Below are 26548 nucleotides of genomic sequence, written 5' to 3' on the forward strand. Positions count from 1 at the left end.
AACCTCGAATTAACAGCTATTGATCTATATGGACCACTACCAAGGTCAAGGGGAGGGTATAGTTACATCTTCGTTGTAGTTGACGTTTTCTCTAAATTTATAAAATTGTATACATTAAAGAGAGCAACCAGTAAACAAATTATCATCAAACTGACGAATCATTATTTCACAAATGTTGGTATACCCCAGGCCATCATGTCTGATAATGGGTCACAGTTTACATCTAAATTATGGAAAAATTTTATTGAAGACACAGGAATAAAACATATCTTGATTTCGGTTTGTCACCCATCAAGTAACCCAGCAAAAGGTACATGAGGGAAATTGGAAGGCTCTGCAGAACATACTGTAGTAAAAATCATGTTAATTGGATTGAAAATGTTACTGACTTTGAGGATATAATGAACAGCCTACAACATTCATCCACTGGTTTTTCACCTTACGAAGTAATGTTTAATAGACGACCTGCAAATTTGATTTCTGAGAATGTTGATTTCCCACCTTGTCAAACTATGACACCCCAGGAAAGAGAGACAGCTGTTAGGAACACTATGAAAAGACAAGGAGAGGTAAGAAAACGGAGACATGATGCAAGAAGTAAAGGAGTACAGTTCAGGACAGGAGATCTGGTTTTAGTAAAAACACAGGAAAAATCTAGATTGATGAGTTCTGAAATAAAGAAATTTTTTGACATCTATATAGGCGCCTTTGAAATCAAGGAAAACCCACACCCTAATGCCTATAGGCTAATCTACCCAAAATCCAAGAAGTTATTTGGACTGCGCAATGTTACAGAGTTAAAACTCTACAAACATGACCCATAAAATAGTCATTAATAAGTAAAATGCTGCTCGGAAAGAACTAGTTGACTGGCCCAACTACATCACTTTATTGTTTTATCATTCAAGGAAAACTTCATGTCAAAGTGTGGGGCTATGTCAGCTAAAAGTATGAAGTAGATTTTGTGTTAATGTGAATTATGTCTGTACTAATTTCTCTTTGTTCTCTAGTATACCCATTCATTAAATTTGGTACGAGATCAGTGTGTCGGGCTACGAACCATTTTACAGTGTCATAGTAATGTCTCTTAACAGAAACCAAAGTTAATGATGTGGACACTTTTAAAGTAATAAGATATGAATAGTGATTGTGTGTAAGAAGACAAAACCTTGTCATTTGTAAGCTATGTCAGATGGAACGTTATTTAATGGATAAAGCAAACTGGAGGTACTTGTCAGATTATGAGAGTGTACTTTGAAAGACCAGGTATGTTATAGTGTGTTAAAAATATAGTGGGTAGTCATGAAATTTAATCATGCAAATTAAGAATGTATTGAGGTTTAGAGCATTATGGAAACAGATGTTGGTGTATTACTTTTGAAACACTTGTGATGGATTGAAGGTTATGTGATACTAATTTTGAAGTTTATATTGTGGGAGAATATTTTGTAATAGTTTAGATAATTTAATGTTAAAGTGAATGAAGAGCTGTTAGGAATTTATCCCATACCCTGTTACACAATTTGGAATAATTTCTGTTCATGGCAATATGCTATTTGAGCACAGGAGAGTAAATAAAAATGAAACACTGCTTAATAATGATGTAAAGTTAAGGTATAAATACTAACAATCTTACACAATTTAAGTGTAGAGTTTGTCATAATTTGACCTATAAAGCTGAAATAGATGTACAGTGTGAGGATACTGCAATTATAGTCGCAATCATATGGAACATCTCAGCTATCTCATTATAAAGAAAACATTAAATCATAAATATGTAAACCAATCTGACTCTGAAAATACAGTGCTGATCACACATATTTGAATTTGCACTGGATTCACCATGTGATTCCATTCATCACGTATACATGAATTTTCCCTAAGAGACAACCATTTAACATTGTGTATAAGTAGTACAGTATTTTGAACTATGTCTATTTTATGTATGTGGTTAAAAGAACCTGTTTATGTTAGAATAATTATTTCTTTAGATTTAATGGTTGTTTTGGGCACAAGCCATGCCCTAAGGTATTTTATTGAAAAACTTATATTAAAAGATTGTGAGAGATCCCTGCATTACACAGTTCACTTAATATATTCTAAAGAAACCACTGACAATCAGAAGAATGAGGTTAACTAAGATGCATTAAGTCAGTATTGAAGTAAACTTGAGTTTATGCATATACTATACAATTATGTACCCGTCTTAACACAGCTCTGCAGCTACCATGATCAATTAAATATAAGGTGCCATATTTTATTGTTAGTTATAAGCTCATTACACTTATTGTTCAATACAGCCAATGTAACTTTCAAATTGTATATCATGGAAAGTGTATATATATAACTAAGATCACTTGGGAAACCAATTTTATTACTAACTTTCGGAACTGGAAATTTTATTATGATGTGTGTATTAGACATACACTCCTGGAAATGGAAATAAGAACACATTGACACCGGTGTGTCAGACCCACCATACTTGCTCCGGACACTGCGAGAGGGCTGTACAAGCAATGATCACACGCACGGCACAGCGGACACACCAGGAACCGCGGTGTTGGCCGTCGAATGGCGCTAGCTGCGCAGCATTTGTGCACCGCCGCCGTCAGTATCAGCCAGTTTGCCGTGGCATACGGAGCTCCATCGCAGTCTTTAACACTGGTAGCATGCCGCGACAGCGTGGACGTGAACCGTATGTGCAGTTGACGGACTTTGAGCGAGGGCGTATAGTGGGCATGCGGGAGGCCGGGTGGACGTACCGCCGAATTGCTCAACACGTGGGGCGTGAGGTCTCCACAGTACATCGATGTTGTCGCCAGTGGTCGGCGGAAGGTGCACGTGCCCGTCGACCTGGGACCGGACCGCAGCAACGCACGGATGCACGCCAAGACCGTAGGATCCTATGCAGTGCCGTAGGGGACCGCACCGCCACTTCCCAGCAAATTAGGGACACTGTTGCTCCTGGGGTATCGGCGAGGACCATTCGCAACCGTCTCCATGAAGCTGGGCTACTGTCCTGCACACCGTTAGGCCGTCTTCCGCTCACGCCCCAACATCGTGCAGCCCGCCTCCAGTGGTGTCGCGACAGGCGTGAATGGAGGGACGAATGGAGACATGTCGTCTTCAGCGATGAGAGTCGCTTCTGCCTTGGTGCCAATGATGGTCGTATGCATGTTTGGCGCCGTGCAGGTGAGCGCCACAATCAGGACTGCATACGACCGAGGCACACAGGGCCAACACCCGGTATCATGGTGTGGGGAGCGATCTCCTACACTGGCCGTACACCACTGGTGATCGTCGAGGGGACACTGAATAGTGCACGGTACATCCAAACCGTCATCGAACCCATCGTTCTACCATTCCTAGACCGGCAAGGGAGCTTGCTGTTCCAACAGGACAATGCACGTCCGCATGTATCCCGTGCCACCCAACGTGCTCTAGAAGGTGTAAGTCAACTACCCTGGCCAGCAAGATCCCCGGATCTGTCCCCCATTGAGCATGTTTGGGACTGGATGAAGCGTCGTCTCACGCGGTCTGCACGTCCAGCACGAACGCTGGTCCAACTGAGGCGCCAGATGAAAATGGCATGGCAAGCCGTTCCACAGGACTACATCCAGCATCTCTACGATCGTCTCCATGGGAGAATAGCAGCCTGCATTGCTGCGAAAAGTGGATATACACTGTACTAGTGCCGACATTGTGCATGCTCTGTTGCCTGTGTCTATGTGCCTGTGGTTCTGTCAGTGTGATCATGTGATGTATCTGACCCCAGGAATGTGTCAATAAAGTTTCCCCTTCCTGGGACAATGAATTCACGGTGTTCTTATTTCAATTTCCAGGAGTGTATTTTATTCCATAGTGACACACAATCCCATGCATGCCATGCACGGACTTGTGTGTGTGTGTGGGGGGGGGGGGGGTATTGTAACAGAACGTAAGATCGTGTATGTCAGTAATTTTCGTGTATGTCAGTAATTTCTTTACGTGTAATGTTTTATGTAAATATAGCCTTTGACTGTGAGTTTAACAACTAAGAGACAGTTATCTTTGGACATGCGGAAAGGAGGTCGATCTTTGGGGGAGGTGGTTAAAGGGCTTTGGAGAAAAAACGTGGGCTAGAGGAGGTGGGAATACAGATGTGGTGTAAAACAATGTCTTATTGCATATCATTGTAGAAGTGTTAAATGTGAATAAATGAATTAAATAGTGATTTGCAAAACTAATGTAACGTTTGCTCTCTAAAAATCAAAATACCACATCGCCCTACAAACCAGTTAGTCTCATCCAAACACAAAGAAAACCGTAGGAACATCGCAGTGGAATCACCTCTAGACTTCACGAAGACAACAACGCAGCCATCGATATAAGTACCAAACTGTTCGTACTTGTTAACGACCTCGGACTATAAATTTGAATCTCCTGTAGTGCCTGAAGTCACCATGTGGACAAAGGAGTAGGACAACTCAAAGAACTGTGGAAATCTTAGGAAGAGGTCTGTTAAACAACGCTGACTGTTTGATGCGTTACTGCCCCTGGGCACAAGTCGGCATTGTTCCTTTTGCATTCAATCCCGATGCCATTTCTGTTTTTCACCGTCAATGTGAAGATCGAAGGCTTACAGTACACCTGAAGTGGTGCGTCGGAATCTACTACTGGACACCCAGGTAAGATTTCACCACAGATAGTTCGAAGCATTACTCCCACTGAATAGAACTCGGCCTTGTGCCTTTTGCATCAGTCACGATGCCATTTGTGTGTTTCATTGTCAATGGGAAGTGTTACAGTAAACCTGCCGTGGTGTATCGGAATCTAATACTGGTCTCCAAGGAAAGATTTCAACACAGACGTTTTTAAGCGTTACTCCCCCGGGACAGAAGTCTTCCTTGTCCCTTTCGTATTTAATCCCGATGCAAGTTCTCTGTTTCATCGACAACAAGAATGTTTAAGCGTTACAGTAAACCTGCCGTAGTGCATCGAAATGTAATACTTGTCACCCAGGAAAGTTTCCAACACAGACTGTTTGATGAATTACTCCCCATGGTCAGAAGATGGCAATTTGCCATTTGTAGTCAATCCCGATGCAATTTCGGTGTTTTATCGTCAATGAGAAAGTCAAAGAGTTGCAGTACACCTACCATGGTGCATCGGATTCTACTACTTTACTCTCAGGAAAGGTCCAAAGCGAAGACTGTTTGAGGCGTTACTCCCCCTGGACAGAAGTCGGCATTGTGCATTTCGTATTCAATCCTGATGCAATATCTGTGTTTTATCGTCAGTGTGTAAGTCCAAGCGTTACGGTAAATCTGCAATGGTGCATCGAAATATAGCACTGGACTCCCAGGGAAGTGTCAAACCCAGGCTGTTTGAGGTGTTACTCCCCCTGGATACAAGTCGGCATTGTACAATTTGATGTGTTGGCAGAAGAGCCAACACCGTGTTGCTAGAGGAGGCCGAAATGCACGCGTTAAAGCTCACGCAGACTTGCGTGAGGTGTGGAACAATTAAAGGAGTTGAGTCTAATAAATAAAGTACGAAGCTCTTGGAATACTTAACTTTAATCCATAATTGGAGAACATCACTCTTGATGATACATAATTATTATCTCAATATAAACTGGTAATGGCGCCTTGCTAGGTCGTAGCAAATGACGTAGCTGAAGGCTATGCTAACTATCGTCTCGGCAAATGAGAGCGTATTTGTCAGTGATCCATCTCTGGCAAAGTCGGCTGTACAACTGGGGCGAGTGCTAGGAAGTCTCTCTAGACCTGCCGTGTGGTGGCGCTCGGTCTTCAATCACTGACAGTGGCGACACGCGGGTCCGACGGTTACTAGCGGACCGCGGCCGATTTAAAGGCTACCACCTAGCAAGTGTGGTGTCTGGCGGTGACACCACATTCCTCCCCCGCAAATCGGCGTACGGTTGTGTTATAAGGCTTCCGCCCGCCGTGGGGAAGACCCCATGTTGACGTATGCGACGAGGTGGGAAGCCTAACAACAGGCGAGGCTGTGCCACCCGCACCCTGCCATTCGGTCCGAGGGGAGCTAGGAAACGCCTGAAAACCTAGTCCAGGGTGCACACCAACATGCGGTGTATGCGCCCGTAGAGAGACAGGAGGGGCCGAAGAGTCGACCTCCATCGGGCCGTGGCACCCGACGGGCGAAGACGACATATGGTACGGAGCGGGCAGGAGGTCCATGGTGGAGGACAACTGGTCACAGGAAGCGATCGGCGGCGCGTGACCCAGGCAGGCGCCCGGCGGTTGCAGCGACGCGTCCACTGCGGGCGTCGCCGGCGGGAGAACAGGTGGCGGCGGCGGCGGCGGCGCGTCGCCATGGGACAAAATGGGAGGCAGCGTCGGTAACACCTGGGGATGAGGTGAGCCAGTAGATGGGTCCCCAGGGCGCTGACCGGACGGCACCGTCGCTGAAAGCAGACGGGGAGCGGCAGAACCCGTGCGACAACAGAGGCGCAGCTGATTGAGATGCCGACGCACCTCACCAGAGGCCCCCAAAACCAGATACATAGCGCGGCCGAGGCAGCGAAGAATGCGCCCTGCGAGCCAACGCCGTGAACCTCGATAGTTGCGATAGTATACAACGTCGCCTGGAGCAAAAGCAGGTGGCTGCCGCTGCACAGGAACCTGATGCGGCGGATGTAGCAAAGACATCAAGTTTCGATGAGGACGACCGTGGAGCAACTCAGCCGGCGAGCGACCATCTCGAGGCTGAGAGCGATACGAGGACAAAAAGAGCAACAACGCGTCCTCCCGAGAATGCGACTCTTTCAACTTCAACATCTGTGACTTGACAGTCTGGACCAATCGCTCAGCGGCACCGTTCGACTGAGGCGAAAACGGCGCGGACGTCAGATGTTGGATACCATTGGCCGTGCAGAATGACTGAAATTCTGCGGACATGAATTGTGGGCCATTGTCGGAAACAATAGTCTGTGGAAGACCTTCAATGCAAAAGATAGCGAATAACGCTTGGATGGTGTCAGATGACGTCATGGAAGACATCTTGACAACAAAAGGAAAATTACTGAATGCATCGACCACAACCAACCATCGAGCCTTCCAGAATGGACCAGCAAAATCGATGTGTAAGCGTTGCCAAGGGGAAGTGGCTTTTGGCCATGCAAAGAATTTCTGCGGCGGTGCGGATTGTTGTTCGGCACACGCCACGCAAGAAGAGCACATATTCGTAATCGCAGCATCGATTCCGAACCAAGTACAGTGCTGACGAGCAAGTCGTTTCGTGCGCACTATACCCCAATGCCCTTAGTGGAGAAGCCGTAAGACAGAGGACTGTAACGAACGTGGGACCACGACGCTGGACTGATCATTATCAGAACGCAACAGCAAAACACCACGTCGTACAAAAAGTCTCTCCTTGTGATCAAAAAATCGGCGAACCAACGGATCCTCGATCCGTGATTTTAACAAGGGCCATTGCGTAGCAACAAAACGCAAAACGGTAGAAAGGACAGGGTCAGCAGCAGTGGCTGTAGCTACACGACGAAAATCAATCGGAAACGATTCGACCACGTCATCGGTCTCCGAATCAATGAACAGGCAAGCAAGTTCGGAAGAATCGAATGCTCTATTCTCAGCAACAGGCAAACGGGACAACCCATCGGCGTTTGCGTGCTTAGCAGTGGACCGATACAAGATATCGTAGCGGTACTGCGAGAGGAAAATTGACCAGCGAATGAATTTCTGCACTGTACGTGGAGGTACAGGCAACTACATTGACTGATTCTTTGAAAAATGCATCTAATGCAGACAACATTTCGTCGTAGGACAGAGTTGCTAAGTCGCGTCGGGGAAACAATTTCACTATCACACGGTAGGTGGACACTCCTACACAAGAAAGCAAAAAAGGCTGCCGCTCAATACCTTGAATTCTGTAGGCGGCGAGATGGAATCCAAATTGGCGTGACCACTCCGTCCAGCTTTCCAGTGCAGCATCAAAAGGACGAGAAGGTGGTGCAACTGCGTGTTGTGGCTGCGGTAGCGGTGGAGCGGCGGCCGCCGCATCGTTTTGCATTGCACGTTGACCCTGGACGAGCTGTCCAAGGGAATCCAATAAGGCCTGCATCTGCTGATTCTGCAAGCGATAAAATTCGGACAGTACATCTGGAGATTGTGGCGAAGCCATGACAAGTAAAGTAGGGCAGTATAGAGAAGTACACCGTTTTTACACTCGTCGCCATATGATGCGTTGGCAGAAGAGCCAACACCGTGTTGCTAGAGGAGGCCGAAATGCACGCGTTACAGCTCACGCAGACTGGCCTGAGGTCTGGAACAATTAAAGGAGTTGAGTCTAATAAATAAAGTACGAAGCTTTTGGAATACTTAACTTTAATCCGTAATTGGAGAACATCGCTCTTGATGATATATAATTATTATCTCAATGTAAACTGGTAATGGCGCCTTGCTAGGTCGTAGCAAATGACGTAGCTGAAGGCTATGCTAACTATCGTCTCGGCAAATGAGAGCGTATTTGTCAGTGATCCATCTCTGGCAAAGTCAGCTGTACAACTGAGGCGAGTGATAGGAAGTCTCTCTAGACCTGCCGTGTGGTGGCGCTCGGTCTGCAATTACTGACAGTGGCGACACGCGGGTCCGACGTATACTACCAGACCGCGGCCGATTTAAAGGCTACCACCTAGCAAGTGTCGTGTCTGGCGGTGACACCACACATTTTGTATTTAATCACGATGCATTTTCTGCTTTTCATAGTCAATGTGAAGGTCCAAGAGTTTCTGTAAACCTGCAGTGGTGCATCGCAATCTACCACTGGACTCATAGGAGTGGTTCCAACACAGTGTGTTTGAAGCGTTACTCCCCCTGGACACAAGTCGGCATTGTATGTAATCCTGATGCAATTTCTTTGATTCATCGTCAATGTGGAGGTCGAAGGTTTACAGTATACCTGCCGTGGTGGATCGGAATGTAATACTCGTCAACCAGGAAAGTTTCCAACACAGACTGTTTGTAGCGGTACTCCACCTGGGCTCAATTCGGCATTGTATCTTTTGTATTCAATCCCGATGAAATTTCTGTGTTTCATCGTCAATTTGAAGGTCCAAGGGTTACAGTAAACCTGCAGTTGTGCATCGGAATCTAATACTGGACTCGCAGGAATGGTTCCAACACAGACTGTTGAAGCGATACATTCCATGGACAGTAGTCGGCATTGTGCCATTTGTATTCAATCCTGATGCAATTTCTGTGTTTCATCATCTACATTAAGGTCCAAGGGTTTCCGTAAACCAGCCGTGGTGCATCGGAACCTACTACTGGACTGCCAGGAAACGTTCACAGCACAGACTCTTTGAAGCGTTACTCCACCTGGACAGAAGTCGGCATTGGGGCTTTTGTGTTCAATCCCGATGCAATTTCTGTGTTTCATCGTCAATGTGGAAGTTCAAGGGTTACAGTAAACCTACAGTGGCGCTTCGCAATGTACTGCAGGATCCCAGGAAAGATTCCAAGCACAGACTGTTGGAAGCGTTACTCCCCCTGGAGAGGAGTCGGCATTGTGCCTTTTGTATTCAATCCCAATGCAATTTCTGTGTTTCATCGTCAGTGAGAAGGTCCAAGTGATACAGTACACCTGAGGTAGTGCATCGAAATCTTCTACTACACTCCCAGAAAAGGTTGCAAGGCAGACTGTTTAAAGCAGGGCCGCACAAACACGGAAAACCGCACGCGTGCAAAGCGAGGTGCAGCGAGTGCCTGCACAGTGCATCGGTTCAACCCGGCATTCTTCGCCTCAACTCGGCTTGCTAGGTGAGGCCGACGCTGTGCTGTGCCGAATGCGCTGCCAGACGGCTTAGTCAATATTGGAATACGTAAGCGCAAGACAATTACCGGAATAATGGAACCATCCGCCCCAAAAAAAGGGAAAACTGCCGAAAGTCAATTTAAACCGGAATGGGAACTCTCCTACTTTTTTGTGCGTTGTGAAGATAAAGCCAAATGTCTAATCAGCGGTACACTAATTACGTGTGTCAGAAAATCGGCTATTGAAAGGCACTACAGCAAATTGCATTCAGAAAATTATAGTGATATAACAGGGGATGCCAGAGAGGAAGAATTACGGGAGTTGCAAACTCTTGCAGAAGAGAATTCTGTGTCTACTAACGAGGTTTGTTGCAAGCACTTTAGCATGCATGTTTTGGTTAACGGTCATGCGAAACGAAATAACATTTGTTTACACTCCTTAGTTTTCTTTTTCGCATAAATTATTTCTAACATATCTTTTTTTCTCTACTTTAGGGTGAAGAAGATGAGGGGTGTTGCGAAAGGACTCTCAGAGCGAGTTACAAAGTTGCTCTACGTTTAGCAAGAGCTGGGAGGCCATTTATGGAAGGAACCTTATGTTGGACGTAGTAGAGACAATGAATCCCACATTAGCTCCCGCGTACAGCAGAATACCACTTTCCAGAATGACAATACATCGGAGAATCAACGAGATTGCTGAGAATTTGCATGAACAACTGGGAACCAAAATTGAAAACTTCCTAGCGTACTCCATCGCATCTAATGAGTCCACGGATATCAACGACACGGCTCAGTTAGCAATATTTTTGCGTGGCGTGGACGACGACCTACATGTAACGGAAGAGCTCCTGGATATGATTTCGTTGAAGGACAGTGTTACATGGGCGGATATTTTAGCAGCTGTTGAAATGGCAGCTGAAAGAATAGGACTCTCTTGGTAAAAGCTGTTTTGCGTAACCACAGACGGGGCACCAGCAATGTGCGGTAAAGCAAAAGGGTTTATTGGCCTACTGCGGAAAAAAACTTAACATGCCGAATTACGTAACCACAGATGGGGCACCAGCAATGTGCGGTAAAGCAAAAGGGTTTATTGGCCTACTGCGGAAAAAAACTTCACATGCCGAATTTACCTTTCTTTCATTGTTTTGCACATCAAGAGGCTCTTTGTGCAAAAGTTATCGGTCTTCAAGATGTGATGAAGGTAGTGGCGCGTATCGTGAACTACATTCGTTCTCATGGACTCACTCATCGCCAATTCAAAGAATCTTTGATTTCCATTGAAGAGGAGTATCCAGATATTCCCTATCACGCTGAGGTGCGCTGGCTGAGTAAAGGGAAAGTGATTTCCCGAATTTTTCGACTACGCCACACTGTGGCTCAGTTTTTGGACAGCAAAGGACGTCCGGAGCCACTTTTTCATGACCCTGATTGGGTAGCTGATTTAGGATTTTTAGCAGACATTATGGCTCTCCTAAATGATTTAACTCTGGAACTCCAAAAAGAAAACAATCTCAACAACGATATGATCAGCAAAATAAACGCTTTCCAGTAAAACTGAAGCTCCTCAAAAACAACTTTTCAGAGAAAAATACGCAACACTTTCCTGAACTAGGTAAGCGAGATATGAGTTGTACCTTTATTAAAACAGCCTGATTTTTATAACCGCTCTAATCAAAACGGTACTATGTTTTTGTTTGACAGCATCTGTGCAGGAAGGAGCGCGCTTTGAAAAATACGTCTATGTGCTACAATCCCTTGAAAATGCGTTTAACGACAGATTCCAGGCAATGTGCCGGTATATGACATACAGCTAAATAAAGGAGATTGCGTTACATATGCAAGTGTAACATTACATTAAAACCAATAGTACACATTACTTGTTTATTAAAGTCTATCACATTTTAGTACTTCGAAACAACGGCTTACATTACTATCTTTTATTAACTTTAGCTTTGTTATTGTTTCAGGAAATTACCTACCTGTAGCCAATTCTCGACGTTTTTGTGAAACCTTTTTCGATGGATATTGAAAGTGCGCCTTCAGATTTACATTTCGAACTAATTGATTTGCAAAGCGATGTTCGCCGAAAGGATGTGTTTTACAATACATAAGGTTTGCTCCAATTCTATCAGAATTTGCCGAAGGAAGAATTTCCCAAGTTACACAGAGAAGCAGTGCAGATTATTTCTATGTTTGGTTCCACTTGTGTATGTGAAAAATTTTTTGCTGTTTTGTCCTATACAAAAACTAGATTGCGTGCGAGTATTTCTAATTGTAATTTTAAAAATTCTCTCAGAATTGCTGTCAGCCAATCTCTTGTTCCAGATCTTAGTAGCATAATTTTAAATAAAATAAAGAGCACACGGGAAGATACATTTGTGTTAAAACCAAATTTAAAATTGTTACCATTACAGTTATTATATAAATCTCTTTTGTACCGGTACACCAAACTAAGCTCTCCACCTACTGTACATTAGCATTTGGCAATGACGAAGACAAGAGGGTAGAAGCTTTGAAACAGGTCGAGACAGGCGGCGAGAGCGACACAAGCTAAGGAAGTGAGAGGTAGTGCTCTTGCGCAAAGCCGAGGAATGGGGGGCGGGGGTCTGCACCGTCGTCAACATAGCGCAGCCGTCTCCTGCACACTGCACTCTGCCATGCACCGGTGCATGCACCTTGTGCGGTCCTGGTTTAAAGCGTTACGCCCTATGCACAGAAGTCAGCATTGTGCCTTAAGAGTTCATTCCCGATGCAATTTCTTTGTTTCATCGTCAATGTGAAAGTCCAAGTTTTACAGTAAAACACCTGTGTGCATCGGAATCTAATACTTGTCTCCCAAGAAATATTCCAACACAGACTGTTTGAGGCGTTACACCCCTGGTTCATCGTCAATGAGAAGGTCCAAGTCTTACAGTAACATTCTGTGGTGCTTCTGAATCTGTTACTGGTGTCCCAGAAACGGTTCAAAGCACCGACTGTTTGAAGCGTTATTTCCTTTGGACAGAAGTCGACATTGTGCCTTATGTATTCTATACCGATGCAATTTCTGTGTTTCATCGTCAATGTCAAAGTCGAAGGGTTACAGTAAACCTGTCGCTGTGCTTCGGAATCTACTACTGGACTCACAGTAAAGGTTCAAAGCATAGACTGTTTGAAGAATTGCTCCCCCTAGCCAGAAGTCGGTATTGTACCTTTTGTATTCAATCCCGATACAATTTCATGTTTATTCGTCAATGTGACGGTCCAAGGGTTACACTAAACCTACCATGGTCCGTCAGATTCTACTACTGTACTCCTAGGAATTGTAGAAAGTGTTGCTCCGCCTAGACGGAAGTCGTGATTGTGCCTTTTGTATTCAATCCCGATGCAATTTCTGTGTTTTATCGTCAATTTGAATGTCCAAGGGTTACAGTAACATTCCATGGTGAATCGGAAATTAATACTGGTCTCCCAGGAAAGTTTAAAAGCACCGACTGTTTGAAGCTTTACTCCCCCTGGACAGAAGTCGGTATTGTGCATTTTGTATCCAATCCCGGTGCAATTTCTGTGTTTCACAGTCAATGAGAAGGTCCAAGTGTTACAGTACACCTACCGTGGTGCATTGGAATCTAATATTGGTCTTCCAGGATACTTTTCAACACAGACTGTTTGAAGCGTTACTCCCACTGGATAGAAGTTGGCATGGTACCTTTTGTGTTCAATCCAGATGCCATTTCTGTGTTTTATCGTCAATGTGATGGACCAAGTGTTACAGTAAACTTTAGTGGTGCATCGGAATCTTATACTGGACCCCCAGGAAAGGTTCCACCACAGACTGTTTGTGGCGTTACTCCCCCTGGACCAAATTCAGCATTGTGCATTTTGTATTTAATCCTGATGCAATTTCTGTGTTTTATCGTCAATTTAAAGTTCCAAGGATTACAGTAAACCTGCAGTGGTGCTTCGCAATCTACGACTGGACTTCCAGGATAGATTCCTAGCAGAGACTGTTTGAAGCGTTATTGCCACTGGATAGAAGTCCGCACTGTGCATTTTGTATTCATTCCCGATGCGGTTTCTGTGTTTCATCGTCAATGGGTAGGCCAATGGCTTACAGTAACAATCCGTGGTGAATCGGAATCTGATAATGGTGTCCCAGGAAAGTTTCAAAGCACCGACTGTTTGAAGCGTTACTCCCCCTGAACAGAAGTCGGCATTGTCACTTTTGTATTCTATCGTGATGCAATTTCTGTGTTTCATCGTCAATGAGAAGGTCCAAGTGTTACGGTACACCTACTGTGTTGCATTGGAATCTAATACCAGTCTCCCATGTAAGTTTCCAACACGGACTCTTTGAATCGTTACTCCCCTTGGACAGAAGTTGGCATTGTGCCTTTTGTATTCAATCCCGATTCAATTTCTGTGATTTACCGTCAGTGTTAAAGTCCAAAGGTTTTACTAAACCTGCCTTGGTTCATCGAAATCTACTACTATACTCCCAGGAAACGTTCCAACACAGACAGTTTTAAGCGTTACTCCCCCAGGGCCGATTTCAGCAATGTCCGTTTTGTATTTAACCTGATGCAATTTCTGTGTTTCATCGTATCTGTGAAGGTCCAAGGGTTACAGTAAACCCACCGTGGTGCGTCAGAATCTACTACCTTACTCCAAAGATTGGTTCAAAGCACAGACTGTGAAACGTCCCCTTAGAAAAATTAATGAGTTACTGTGCTGATAAACCTCTTACATTGTTTGATTTTCAAACAGCTGAGCAGAACTGAACGTACTCCGACATTTCGCTCTTTACCTATTCTGATCAACACTAAGCTGACACACAATATTTTTTAGCGCAACTCAACCTGACTTCAATAATCCCTACAAAATAATGGCCCTGCCTAACATTAACCTATACGTTTCACAAATCACTTACCTCACAAAAATCATCGTTACTCGAACTACTGCAACACAGCGAGCCCCTACTACTGCCTGCTAAATAAAATATTCAAACTACTGAAGGCATTAACTTCTGTTAGGCATAGTTCGTAAATGAAAGATTTTGATACAGAACAAACAATGTATTTACTCTAATAGTGTTCAAAAGTCATTATATATATATATATATATATATATATATATATATATATATATATATATATATATATATATATATATATCAGTTCATGACATCCAGTCTTACAAATTTACTGTCTCTGATAGACACACGTCCATATCATCCAATCTCAAAACTCCGCCATTTCTCTCCCCACATCCAACACTGCTGGCGGCTCACCTCCAACTGCGCAACGCTACACGCTGTTAACAGCCAACTGCCCAACACTATAACAGCAAAATCCAACAATGCAAATCAGCCACAGCCTTCACACAGCACAGTCACTGATTTTGATAGAGCGCGCTACATGGCGTTACCAACATAAGAAAACTGCCTACTTACATAGCCGCCATGCTCCCCACAAAAAAATCTTACAAATTGTTTTGGGCAGTGTCCAATACAGATTTGAAAAAATTTTTCATAATTACAATATCAAAGAAATCAAATGCACACACTTATTGATACAATGTTGGTCAAAAGCTAAAATTTTCTCACAGTCCATACAGACATTCATCACAGTAAAATTGCAGTGTTTTTTTCTCAAAGTGTGAGCAGTAAAAGAAAATGCACACAGAAGTAGCGGATTTCCATACAGTCTTAAAGAAGTAGTATTGTCCATCCAATGGGAAGACAGTGCTGACTCTTGACATGCAGACAGGTAATGGGCCACAACAGAGCATACCCACAGGAGAGTCAGTCGAAGTTGAAGAATATTGATAGGCAGGTCATCACAGAGCAGGCCACTGTAGTCCTGTTAGAGATTATGGAATTGGTGGACCACCAGAGGTGCAGACCCACTGCAGTCTTTGTAGAAATAATGGTATTGGTGTATCATCAAAGGTGCAGACCCACTTCAGTACTTGTAGAGATGACCATCAGCCATCTGTTCCGACTGTGCAGGTGCACAATCACCATCGAAGAGTCTTGTACTATATAGCAAGTCCATAAACCACCACTTGTGCACTCACAAAAAAATTTTTTTTTGGAATATGCTTAGAACCAGCAATGCTGTTAACCAGTCCCTTGCTGAATTATTAACACTCGTGCAAACACTAACAGTCCCTTTTTTTACATATTGTGCATATACTATGACCAACAGAAACGTGTGCACTGAAATGAAACTTAATTTGAAGAACTGGTGTCTATACAATTATAAATTTACAATATAAGAATACAATTATAAAGGTACAAAATACATCATTAAAGAACATAACAATATAGATAACATTTGTAGTAGTACAGGCTCTACATAAGAATAGAAATAAACATATACATCAGTGTTACAGGAATTATGACATACTTAAATACATAAAAGGTCATAATAACTTTCGAAACATCAACTCCACACGTGAGCATTAACAACAAAACAGAATAAATAGTGTCTAAACATCTTTACTAGGTAAATAACATATTATAAATGCAAATTATCTTTGAGGATAACAGTATTCCTCATCATAGTGAATGTAGCTTAGAATTAGAAAAAATCTACAACATAAATCTTATCAGATAAACACATAAAGACAGGAAGAACACAAATACACAAGGTACACAGACACATAGCGGAATAACACAAAAAGAAAGGACAGGGTTTGTTTTACTGCAGTATTTATCGTATCTGATTTGCAAACAAAACTTTCTTTACTTCTTGGAGATCTCCCTCATTCATCATTATTCCCAAAAGGTCCTATCTATGCCTGTTGTCCCAAAACCCCGCTGTTTTGTTCATACCCTGTTTCTAAATAATTATTTCTCGTTGTACAATACTCATTTTGGCCCAAATCTTTCTCATATAACTTCGCAATGCATTCTTTCCCTATTCTTCATAGTTAGTTTCTTATATACTCTACCCCTCTTAAGCTAACTTAAATCTACTGAGCTCTGATACAGGGTGTTTCAAAAATGACCGGTATATTTGAAATGGCAATAAAAACTAAACGAGCAGCGATAGAAATACACCGTTTGTTGCAATATGCTTGGGACAACAGTACATTTTCAGGCAGACAAACTTTCGAAATTACAGTAGTTACAATTTTCAACAACTGATGGCGCTGCGGTCTGGGAAACTCTATAGTACGATATTTTCCACATATCCACCATGCGTAGCAATAATATGGCGTAGTCTCTGAATGAAATTACCCGAAACCTTTGACAACGTGTCTGGCGGAATGGCTTCACATGCAGATGAGATGTACTGCTTCAGCTGTTCAATTGTTTCTGGATTCTGGCGGTACACCTGGTCTTTCAAGTGTCCCTCAGAAAGAAGTCACAGGGGTTCATGTCTGGCGAATAGGGAGGCCAATCCACGCCGCCTCCTGTATGTTTCGGATAGCCCAAAGCAATCACACGATCATCGAAATATTCATTCAGGAAATTAAAGACGTCGGCCGTGCGATGTGGCCGGGCACCATCTTGCATAAACCACGAGGTGTTCGCAGTGTCGTCTAAGGCAGTTTGTACAGCCACAAATTCATGAAGAATGTCCTGATAGCGTGATGCAGTAATCGTTTCGGATCTGAAAAATGGGCCAATGATTCCTTTGGAAGAAATGGCGGCCCAGACCAGTACTTTTTGCGGATGCAGGGACGATGGGACTGCAACATGGGGCTTTTCGGTTCCCCATATGCGCCAGTTCTGTTTATTGACGAAGCCGTCCAGGTAAAAATAAGCTTCGTCAGTAAACCAAATGCTGCCCACATACATATTGCCGTCCTCAATCCTGTGCACTATATCGTTAGCGAATGTCTCTCGTGCAGCAATGGTAGCGGCGCTGAGGGGTTGCCGCGTTTGAATTTTGTATGGAAGAGGTGTAAACTCTGGCGCATGAGACGATACGTGGACGTTGGCGTCATTTGGACCGCAGCTGCAACACGGCGAACGGAAACCCGAGGCCACTGTTGGATCACCTGCTGCACTAGCTGCGCATTGCCCTCTGTGGTTGCCGTATGCGGTCGCCCTACCTTTCCAGCACGTTCATCCGTCACGTTCCCAGTCCGTTGAAATTTTTCAAACAGATCCTTTATTGTATCGCTTTTCGGTCCTTTGGTTACATTAAATCTCCGTTGAAAACTTCGTCTTGTTGCAACAACACTGTGTTCTAGGCGGTGGAATTCCAACACCAGAAAAATCCTCTGTTCTAAGGAATAAACCATGTTGTCTACAGCACACTTGCACGTTGTGAACAGCACATGCTTACAGAAGAAAGATGACTTACAGAATGGCGCACCCACATACTGCGTTGTCTTCTATATCTTTCACATCCCTTGCAGTGCCATCTGTTGTTGAAAATTGTAACTATTGTAATTTCGAAAGTTTGTCCACCTGAAAATGTACTGTTGTCCCAAGCATATTGCAACAAACGGTGTATTTCTATCGCTGTTCGTTTAGTTTTTATTGCCGTTTCAAATATACTGGTCATTTTTTAAACACCCTGTATATAGACTATGGGATGAGGCAATGCAGCAGCACAAAACAATTAACACAAACAGCAATGACAAAAAACGCAAATTGACAAAGCAAGCAGCAATAAATATAAATTAGCATAGCAAATGCAATATTACAACTAATATGAGCCAACGTGCAGCAATAAGAAAAATAAATCAGTAGTAAAACTGGCTTAACAGAGTAATATAAAGTGAAATTCAGTAGCACTATGCCTGGCAAACAGCAGCAGCAAATGCAGTAACTTATATCTAAACATGACAATGCTCAAGCAGAAAAAATATTACAGTAAAGATGGCCACGTCTATTACCTATGTCACATCTTAACACTAGAGTGATGCATCACCTTGACTTACTCTACAAAACAAGTTACCCAGTCATTGACAAAAATTGTGTATGCAATTCCTGTGAAGATAAATGTCTTTTTGTGCTCCCTCGTTTTTGTGGAAGTAGATCATAAAATTATTATTTACTGGATCTGTAGGCATAAAATATTTACATTAGTATATCTATCAAATTTTATTTTAATCAGTGCTGCAGTGCAGCTAGAAACTAGATATTAAACAAAATGAGCAATCTCTCAGCTAGAAAGACAATAGATGTAAAATGTTTCCCATCATTTCATTAGGCATTTTAGTAAATATCATAAATTAAAAGCTCCACAGTGTAATCATATGTTTTCAAGTTAGAGGGTGTCGTATTTGCGATGCTTTCTACAAAAAAATGTCAATAGCGAGGTTAATGGCCTCTCCTTTTTTTGTTGTGCCTCTGAAAGGCACGGCGTTTTTTTTTCCAGGCGGCTGTTGCGTAGCTAGGCGCCTACAGCACTTTACGTCAAGGTCACTTAGCTTTCTTACTTAAATATTTACGACGGCAGTGACAGTCTCACATAAAAAAATGTCACAGGTCGAAAAGTTACAGTAGAAATGTGTAGAAACGAAATCTCATGAATAGCAGTGTTGTGATGCATTCACACATGGACAAACAACTCATAACTCTTAAAGTACAATTCTTGGTTTCCAACATCCTTTTTGACAAACCAGAGTCTCTAACTTCTGTTCATTATTCATATACATATAAACACATAATCACGTTTCTCCTATACGGTAGCATCATCTTATTGATCATAAACATACCTCAACAACATAACACATCGTCATCATAATAATAACATCATAACAAATCAATGACATCTCAAAATCGTCGCAGCGTCTTTCAATAATTTTAAGACCTTCAATAAAGTCATCTACAAAATGTACTTCAAAAATCATGATCCCTTACCAAGTGCGACATTCAAAGCCTTCATAGCATCACAATGGTTCTGAAAAAATATGAACAGTTCACAAAGTACACACAAAATACAATTTCATAAGTGTGAAGTTATCCGACTGTGTAATTACGTAAACATCTGTCACTGATGTAAAAAAATGTTTTTTGCTCCGTTAAATGATCAGATAGCTGTGTAATTTATGTGTTAGAGAAATATGGTACCGATGTGTAATGTTGTATAAGCAAATACCATATTAGCTAGGGCTCCTTGTGCTTGCCAGACACATGGTACACAAAGTAAGCGTGTACCCCCCTGAGTATTAATGTAATTATACCCTCAGGTGTTACAGATTACAGCAATGGAATGAAATGTATCACGGAAAACTTTCTTTGTAATTTAAAAATCTTTAAAAATAAATGTTTTAAGTACAAAATTAATCACTCAAATACGTGTACTGCCGCGCTAAATTGTGCGTCTTGTTGTAACATAGTCTCTGTCATTACCTAAGGGTAAAAAATGTGCCAGGTGTCGTAATTATCGTCGTCCGTAAGCAGAGTTCTGTGGAAGTCAATGTACATACCTCATAAACAAAAACGAAATGCTACGCGTATAGATATCGTAGTTAATACGTACAGTATCATGATCAAGAAAGTACTACACTGTAACGTATTGTTGAGTTACAAAAAAGGCTGTCTCATTGTAGCTATACCACAAAAGTTACTACTAAAACATGTTTTACTTTCCAGAAGAATTCAGAAAAACTGTGCAGATATGAAACAGGTACAGCACAAAAGCAACAATGTAAATTGTGTCACACATTAGTAGTGTCGTGATATAATCATGTAGCTGTCAAAGAAACCAAATACTAAGTCATCTTTAATCTGACAGAAAGTACTTCAAATAAAGAATGTCTTTTCAAGTAAACCAAAATGTTGCATTAAAATCTCATTAGCAGTACCGGTATATGTTCTAAGTATGTAAGCCTTATAGTCATTACGTAATCGTGCAACTAACAAGCAAAAATGTACACACACAGTAACACTGTGTCCTCTGTTCACTATAACAATGCATTTGTAATTACTGTCTAAATATGTTCCCTAGGTTCTAGACTGGCTAGTTAACTTCAAAACATAGTTGCATGTTAACACTTTCTAAGTGTGACAAAGAGTACTAGTAATGTGAAGTGAAAAATTTCATAGCAGAGAAGAAGTTAAAAAGCAGATTATCTCTCAATAAATGATTTTACATGTGAAATGTTGTGCAATCCTTTACTCTTCCTAGAGCACAGAGTTTAAATTTCAAAGCAATTATCATGTTGTATACATTGGTAAGGACTGCTAAAATTTTTCTCAAGGTTAGCGTCTATTTTATTTTTCTCGGAGCCAGCCGGTGCACGTGGCTACCTGCAGTGCGAGTCATTGTCTGCCTATTTGTTGGCGCATGTTGTTATTGGGATTAGGAGACCTAACTTCTACAAATTCACCTTGTCGAGAGGGCCCTGCCCTGTTTGAATGCCGCCAGTTCTGATGCAATTCAGGTCTGTCGTTACGATTATATCGTCTGTCGTCATGTCGGTAGATTCCATAATTTCTTTCTTGTCGGTGACGTGGTGGAGAATTTCTCCCTGAATCGTAACTGCACGCTGAAATGTTGCGTCTGAAGTTATTCTCTCTCCCTTGATAAAAATTGTTTTGGTTCCCATATTGTCTGTTTCTATGGTTATCTCCGTCATATTCATTACTACGGAAATGCGATCTTTCTCTGTAACTATTATTCTGCCAATGGTTGTCATACGGGTGGTGTCTGTTTTGGTCACGATTTGTGTTGTGAAAATAGCCTTGTCGTGTCCAGTTATTACTTCTTTCATCGCAGAATTGTTCCTGTTTTCGCGTCCCACGATTGTCAGTGTCAATTTCCAATTCTTGTAACGGTTCCTGAAAAACTTCAGTGTCGTCTTTGCAACGTCCTGCCAAAATAATATGTCGTAAATGTTCAGGCAATTTGATTAAGCAAATGTGGATGAGTTCTGAGGGGCTGTATGGGTTTGACAGGTACGGATTCTTGTGCAACATGTCTTCAAAATATTTCACAAGACTGGAAAATTCAGATTGTTCGAAATGTTTCTTCATTATGATGCTACGTTTTACTCGGTCTTGTGTAGCTTGAGACCAATATGCTGAGAGGAAGGCATGATAAAATTCTCCTTCACTGTGACAATTGTGAATGACTGATCGCATTCTTACAGCTGGTTCATTCTCTAAATAGCCACACATAAATTCTAATCTGTGCTCTAATGACCAGTTGGGAGGAAAACAATGAGAGAATTGATGAAGCCACGCTTGTGTATGTCGTTGCCGGAATTCTTAAAAGTTTTGAATTTACGTGTAGTAATAAACAGCTTATAGTCAAAATCAGGCGCGGCTCGTGGTTTCTATACGGGGGAAGGCTGTGGCATTTATTGATCAGAGCCAACATAGACCTCGGGTTACGCTACAGATTAGTCTGACGTAAACAACTAAGAATTCAGGGGGAAGGGGTGGGCAGATCACGCTCTACCCATAATTTTACGTACTGTATCTTCTATAATCAGGTATTAAATATCATTAGAAGCTAACTTCGTGTTAAAATCTTTGGTTAGTGTTTTTATACGTCATTATTGCATTTTCTGACACTTTGCAGCAAATCATATGAAAAGACGCGTTTCGGAGAGATCTTTAATGCGGGTCTGGAAGCACCAAGTTCTTTCACTTTCATCCTATGGCCGTGTTCCAAGTTTTTACCTATTAATTTGCACACTGAATTCATATTGCGCTTGTTTCACACTCGCGGTATGTTGCAGGTATTCACCAGCAAGTAAAACTCACTAAAATCCTGCAAAATATACTCCGAAAAAGAAACTTGCTAATATCACACGGTATCAACAAAAGCAGTCAGCATCAGCAAGCAAGGAAGGTAAAGTAACGGGACGAATTTCGCGCGTTTTGTCCTCTAACCACTTATGAAACTCTCGCTAGATGGCAGTACTGGTACGTTACTGTAGTGTAGTGCACTCTGGCGGGATATTTGCAAACTTATTCTAAATGTGGATAAAATAGCCAATAGCAGAAACAAAACAACTATGTAAAACATTATCAAAACAATAATACTAAATGTCGATTAATGACGCATCGAAGCGTAGTAGAGATATGCAGAGACAGAGATTGGATAGCGAAGTTTCGGCCACTCTACATTCCTTTATTACATCGATAGTGGAACCTGAAAAATATGTGGTGGTTGGTACGACACCCTTAGGCTGCAAGCTCTGAGCCTTCGGGTCGCCCATAAAGAGCAGTACGTTGTAGAAGCCACGCCCCCAAACCGCTACTACATGCAGCTTACGGACGTTTCAAGGCGCAGCCTAAACACTACTAACCATTCGGAAAACATCTATCGATACAAACAGTTCCAAAAATGTTGACCGTCGTTATTTTAATCGGAACGGGAAATATGCGAAATTCGTCCTGATAATTTAAATTATGTAATACGTTCTTGCGAAATTTACTTTAACATATATTTTGGGGCGGCTCCGCCTCAGAGCCTTTAATTACGAGCCGCGCCTGGTCAAAATCATCATGTCGGCGAGTCGCATGTCGGTCATTGTTACGTCTTTTCGGCGGTTCCATCTCAAAATTCGGTGTACCTTGCCAATTTCTTTCATAATTTCCGAAGTGCCCTGAGTTATTACTTTGTGGCTGTTCCGTATTTCTATGTCCCTCTTCCCGTATTGGAGCATGAGTGTCCTCTGAAATACGTAATTCTTGTATTACCTGTGTCAAAAGATCTTGTACTTCCCGGATTTCTCTTTGGTGTTGTGTATTAATTTGATTCTGATTTTGTTTGAATTTTCTAATTTGTTCGTACTCTTCTGTACCATTAAAGACTACCGGTCTTGTGTCATTCAGATTATCATCTACCTTCGTAGATAAATTTTTTAGCTGATCCAATAGATCGACTACTTTCTCAGATAATGAACTAATTTCCTCCATGTGTCTTTCTGAACCAATTTTGAGAGTATCTACTGTGTCCTTTAAGTTTTCCTGAGTTTTTGCAAGTAGTGTAACCGAATCGGTAGATGCAACTGAGTCAATTTTAGCCCGCAAGGTCTCATGATTTTCATGAACAATAGTTTGCAGTTCTTTTATGGCTGTTTTGTGATTCTGTAATACATTTTCATGCCACGAAAAAATAGGTTGAAAATGCTCACAAATTTGTGTTTTTACGTCATTACAGACTTTTTGACATTTCGATTCGATGTTATGTAACTCAGTAGTTAAATCTTCACGTGTTTGTTCAAGTGTGGTGTCTAACTTTTGAAGATTTTGTTCCACTGTGTCTAACTTTTGAAGCTTTTGCTGTGTTTGTCTCTGATTTTGTTCCATCTTGTCTAACTTTTGAAGATTTTGTCCCATTTGTTGTATTAATTGTAACAACAATGCACTGGTGTCTGAAATATGTTCCTCAGTGCTTTTCGACAGTGAATTTGCACCGGCAACATTCACATTTTGACTAGCAGAAAATTTGTCTTGATTTGTTTGAGAAAACGGTGAGGACCCAAAACCTAAATCTACAGTATTTGCGAGATTGTGTCCTTTCATTTTGGATTCCTGAGGCGAGCTGTTGCCGACCGATCGATCGATAATGCTTCCCTGTTCGCTAATTGTTCCACTGTCTACAACATTATTTGCAGCCCACTCAATTTCCCTATGCACAATTACCAAATTACTAGTTTCAACATTAGTTAATTCATTACATGGTGGCGCTAATACACTGTTTTCATCTTCACTGTCATTTCTCAGTTTACTTTGGAGCCTAGTATTACGTTTTTCACACGCCATTATTGTCATAATATTTCACACGATAACACAGAAAAGTACAATTTGAATAGCAAAATAAGAAAACACATTAACATAGCATTGAAAATAATATCTCATTAATTGCAAGTGCACCTGCGAAATACTTGGTGCAAATCTACATGTATGCCACAACTGTTTTACTGTACAACGATGAAAAACTACAACTACAAAGGAAATTCACTCCATAATTACGTATTAGCAATAAACAATAGCTGTACTTACTACACAAACTAGCCGGCCGTGCTGGCCGAGCAGTTCTAGGTGCTTCAGTCTGGAACCGTGTGACCGCTACGGTTGCAGGTTCGAATCCTGCCTCGGGCATGGATGTGTGTGATGTCCTTAGGTTGGTTAGGTTCAAGTAGTTCTAAGTTATAGGGGACTGATGACCTCAGATGTTGAGTCCCATAGTGCTCAGAGCCATTTGAACCATTTGAACCAATTACACAAACTACAAGAAAAAAACAGAAGATTCCAGCTATGTATCCTGGCAGGGTCGCCATATGAAACGCCCCTTAGAAAAATTAATGAATTACTATGCTGATAAACCTATTCATTATTTGATTTTCAAACAGCTGAGCAGTACTGAACGTGCTCCGACATTTCGCTCTTTACCTATTCTGATCAATACTAAGCTGACACACAATATTGTTAGCGCAACACAACCTGACTTCAATAATCCCTACAAAAGAGTGGCCCTGCCTAACATTAACCTATACCTTTCACACATCACTTACCTCACAAAAATCTTCATTGCTCGAACTACTGCAATACAGCGAGCGCCACTACTGCCTGCTAAAGAAAAGCTTCAAACTACTGAAGGCACTAACTATTGTAGGCATAGTTAGTAAATCAAAGATTTTGATAGAGAACAAACAATGTATTTACCCTAATAGTGTTCAAAAGTCATAATATACAGGGTGAGTCACCTAACGTTACCGCTGGATATATTTAGGTTTGTTAGCACATCTGAACATATAAACAAATACGTAATCAGTGCCGTTTGGTGCATTGTAAAATGTTAATTACATCCGGAGATATTGTAACCTAAAGTTGACGCTTGAAACCTCTGACTTTCAGTTGCGTGTTGTAACGAACACGGGCCATGGTCGGAGAGCAGCATCTGCAGGGACATGTTTACGATGACGACCGTGTTTACGAGTGTGGCTGTAGTGCACTGTTGTGATTTGGTCTAGCTGTCGCAGTGTCCGCATGTAGCGCTTCCTGCTATTGTTATTCTGCATTCGTCTCCGCACGCAGACCAACTGTAGTACACCGTGTTACCAGACGTCTGTGATAGGGTAGTGTTGTAGGAACTGTGACCATGGTGTATTCGAACTCTGAAAAAGCGGAGATGATACTCATCTACGGCGAGTGTCGACGAAATGCAGCTGAAGCCTGCGGGGTGTATGCAGAACGGTACCCGGACAGAGAGCATCCAACGTGCCACACATTGCAAAACATCTACCGCCAACTGTATGCAACAGGTATGGTCGTAGCACGCAAACGAGTCCGTAACAGGCCTGTCACAGGAGAAGCGGGTGCAGTTGGTGTGTTAGCTGCTGTTGCCATGGACCCACACATGACTACACGGGACATTGTGAGAGCCGGTGAACTGAGCCAAGTAGTGTCATGCGCATACTGCATCGTCACTGCTTTCACCCGTTTCATGTGTCGCTACATCAGCAATTACATGGTGATGACTTTAATCATCGAGTGCAAATCTGTCAATGGGCATTAACAGAGAATGCGTTGCAGTTCTACCTGTTTACCGATGAAGCGGGTTTCACAAACCACGGGGCAGTGAATCTACGGAACATGCATTACTGGTCCGTGGACAATCCTCGCTGGCTCAGACAGGTAGAGCGACAGCGACCGTGGACTGCAAATGTATGGTGTGGAATCATTGGCGACCACCTCATTGGTCATCAATTCATTGCAGGGGCCCAAACAGCTGCAACATACATCGCGTTTCTACAGAATGATCTGCCAACGTTGCTCGAAAATGTCCCTCTGGAAACGCGTCGACGTATGTGGTATCAGCATGATGGTGCACCTGCACATTCCG

Source organism: Schistocerca americana, chromosome 1 (genome assembly GCF_021461395.2).
Source record: "Schistocerca americana isolate TAMUIC-IGC-003095 chromosome 1, iqSchAmer2.1, whole genome shotgun sequence".
Taxonomy (NCBI): Eukaryota; Metazoa; Arthropoda; class Insecta; order Orthoptera; family Acrididae; genus Schistocerca; species Schistocerca americana.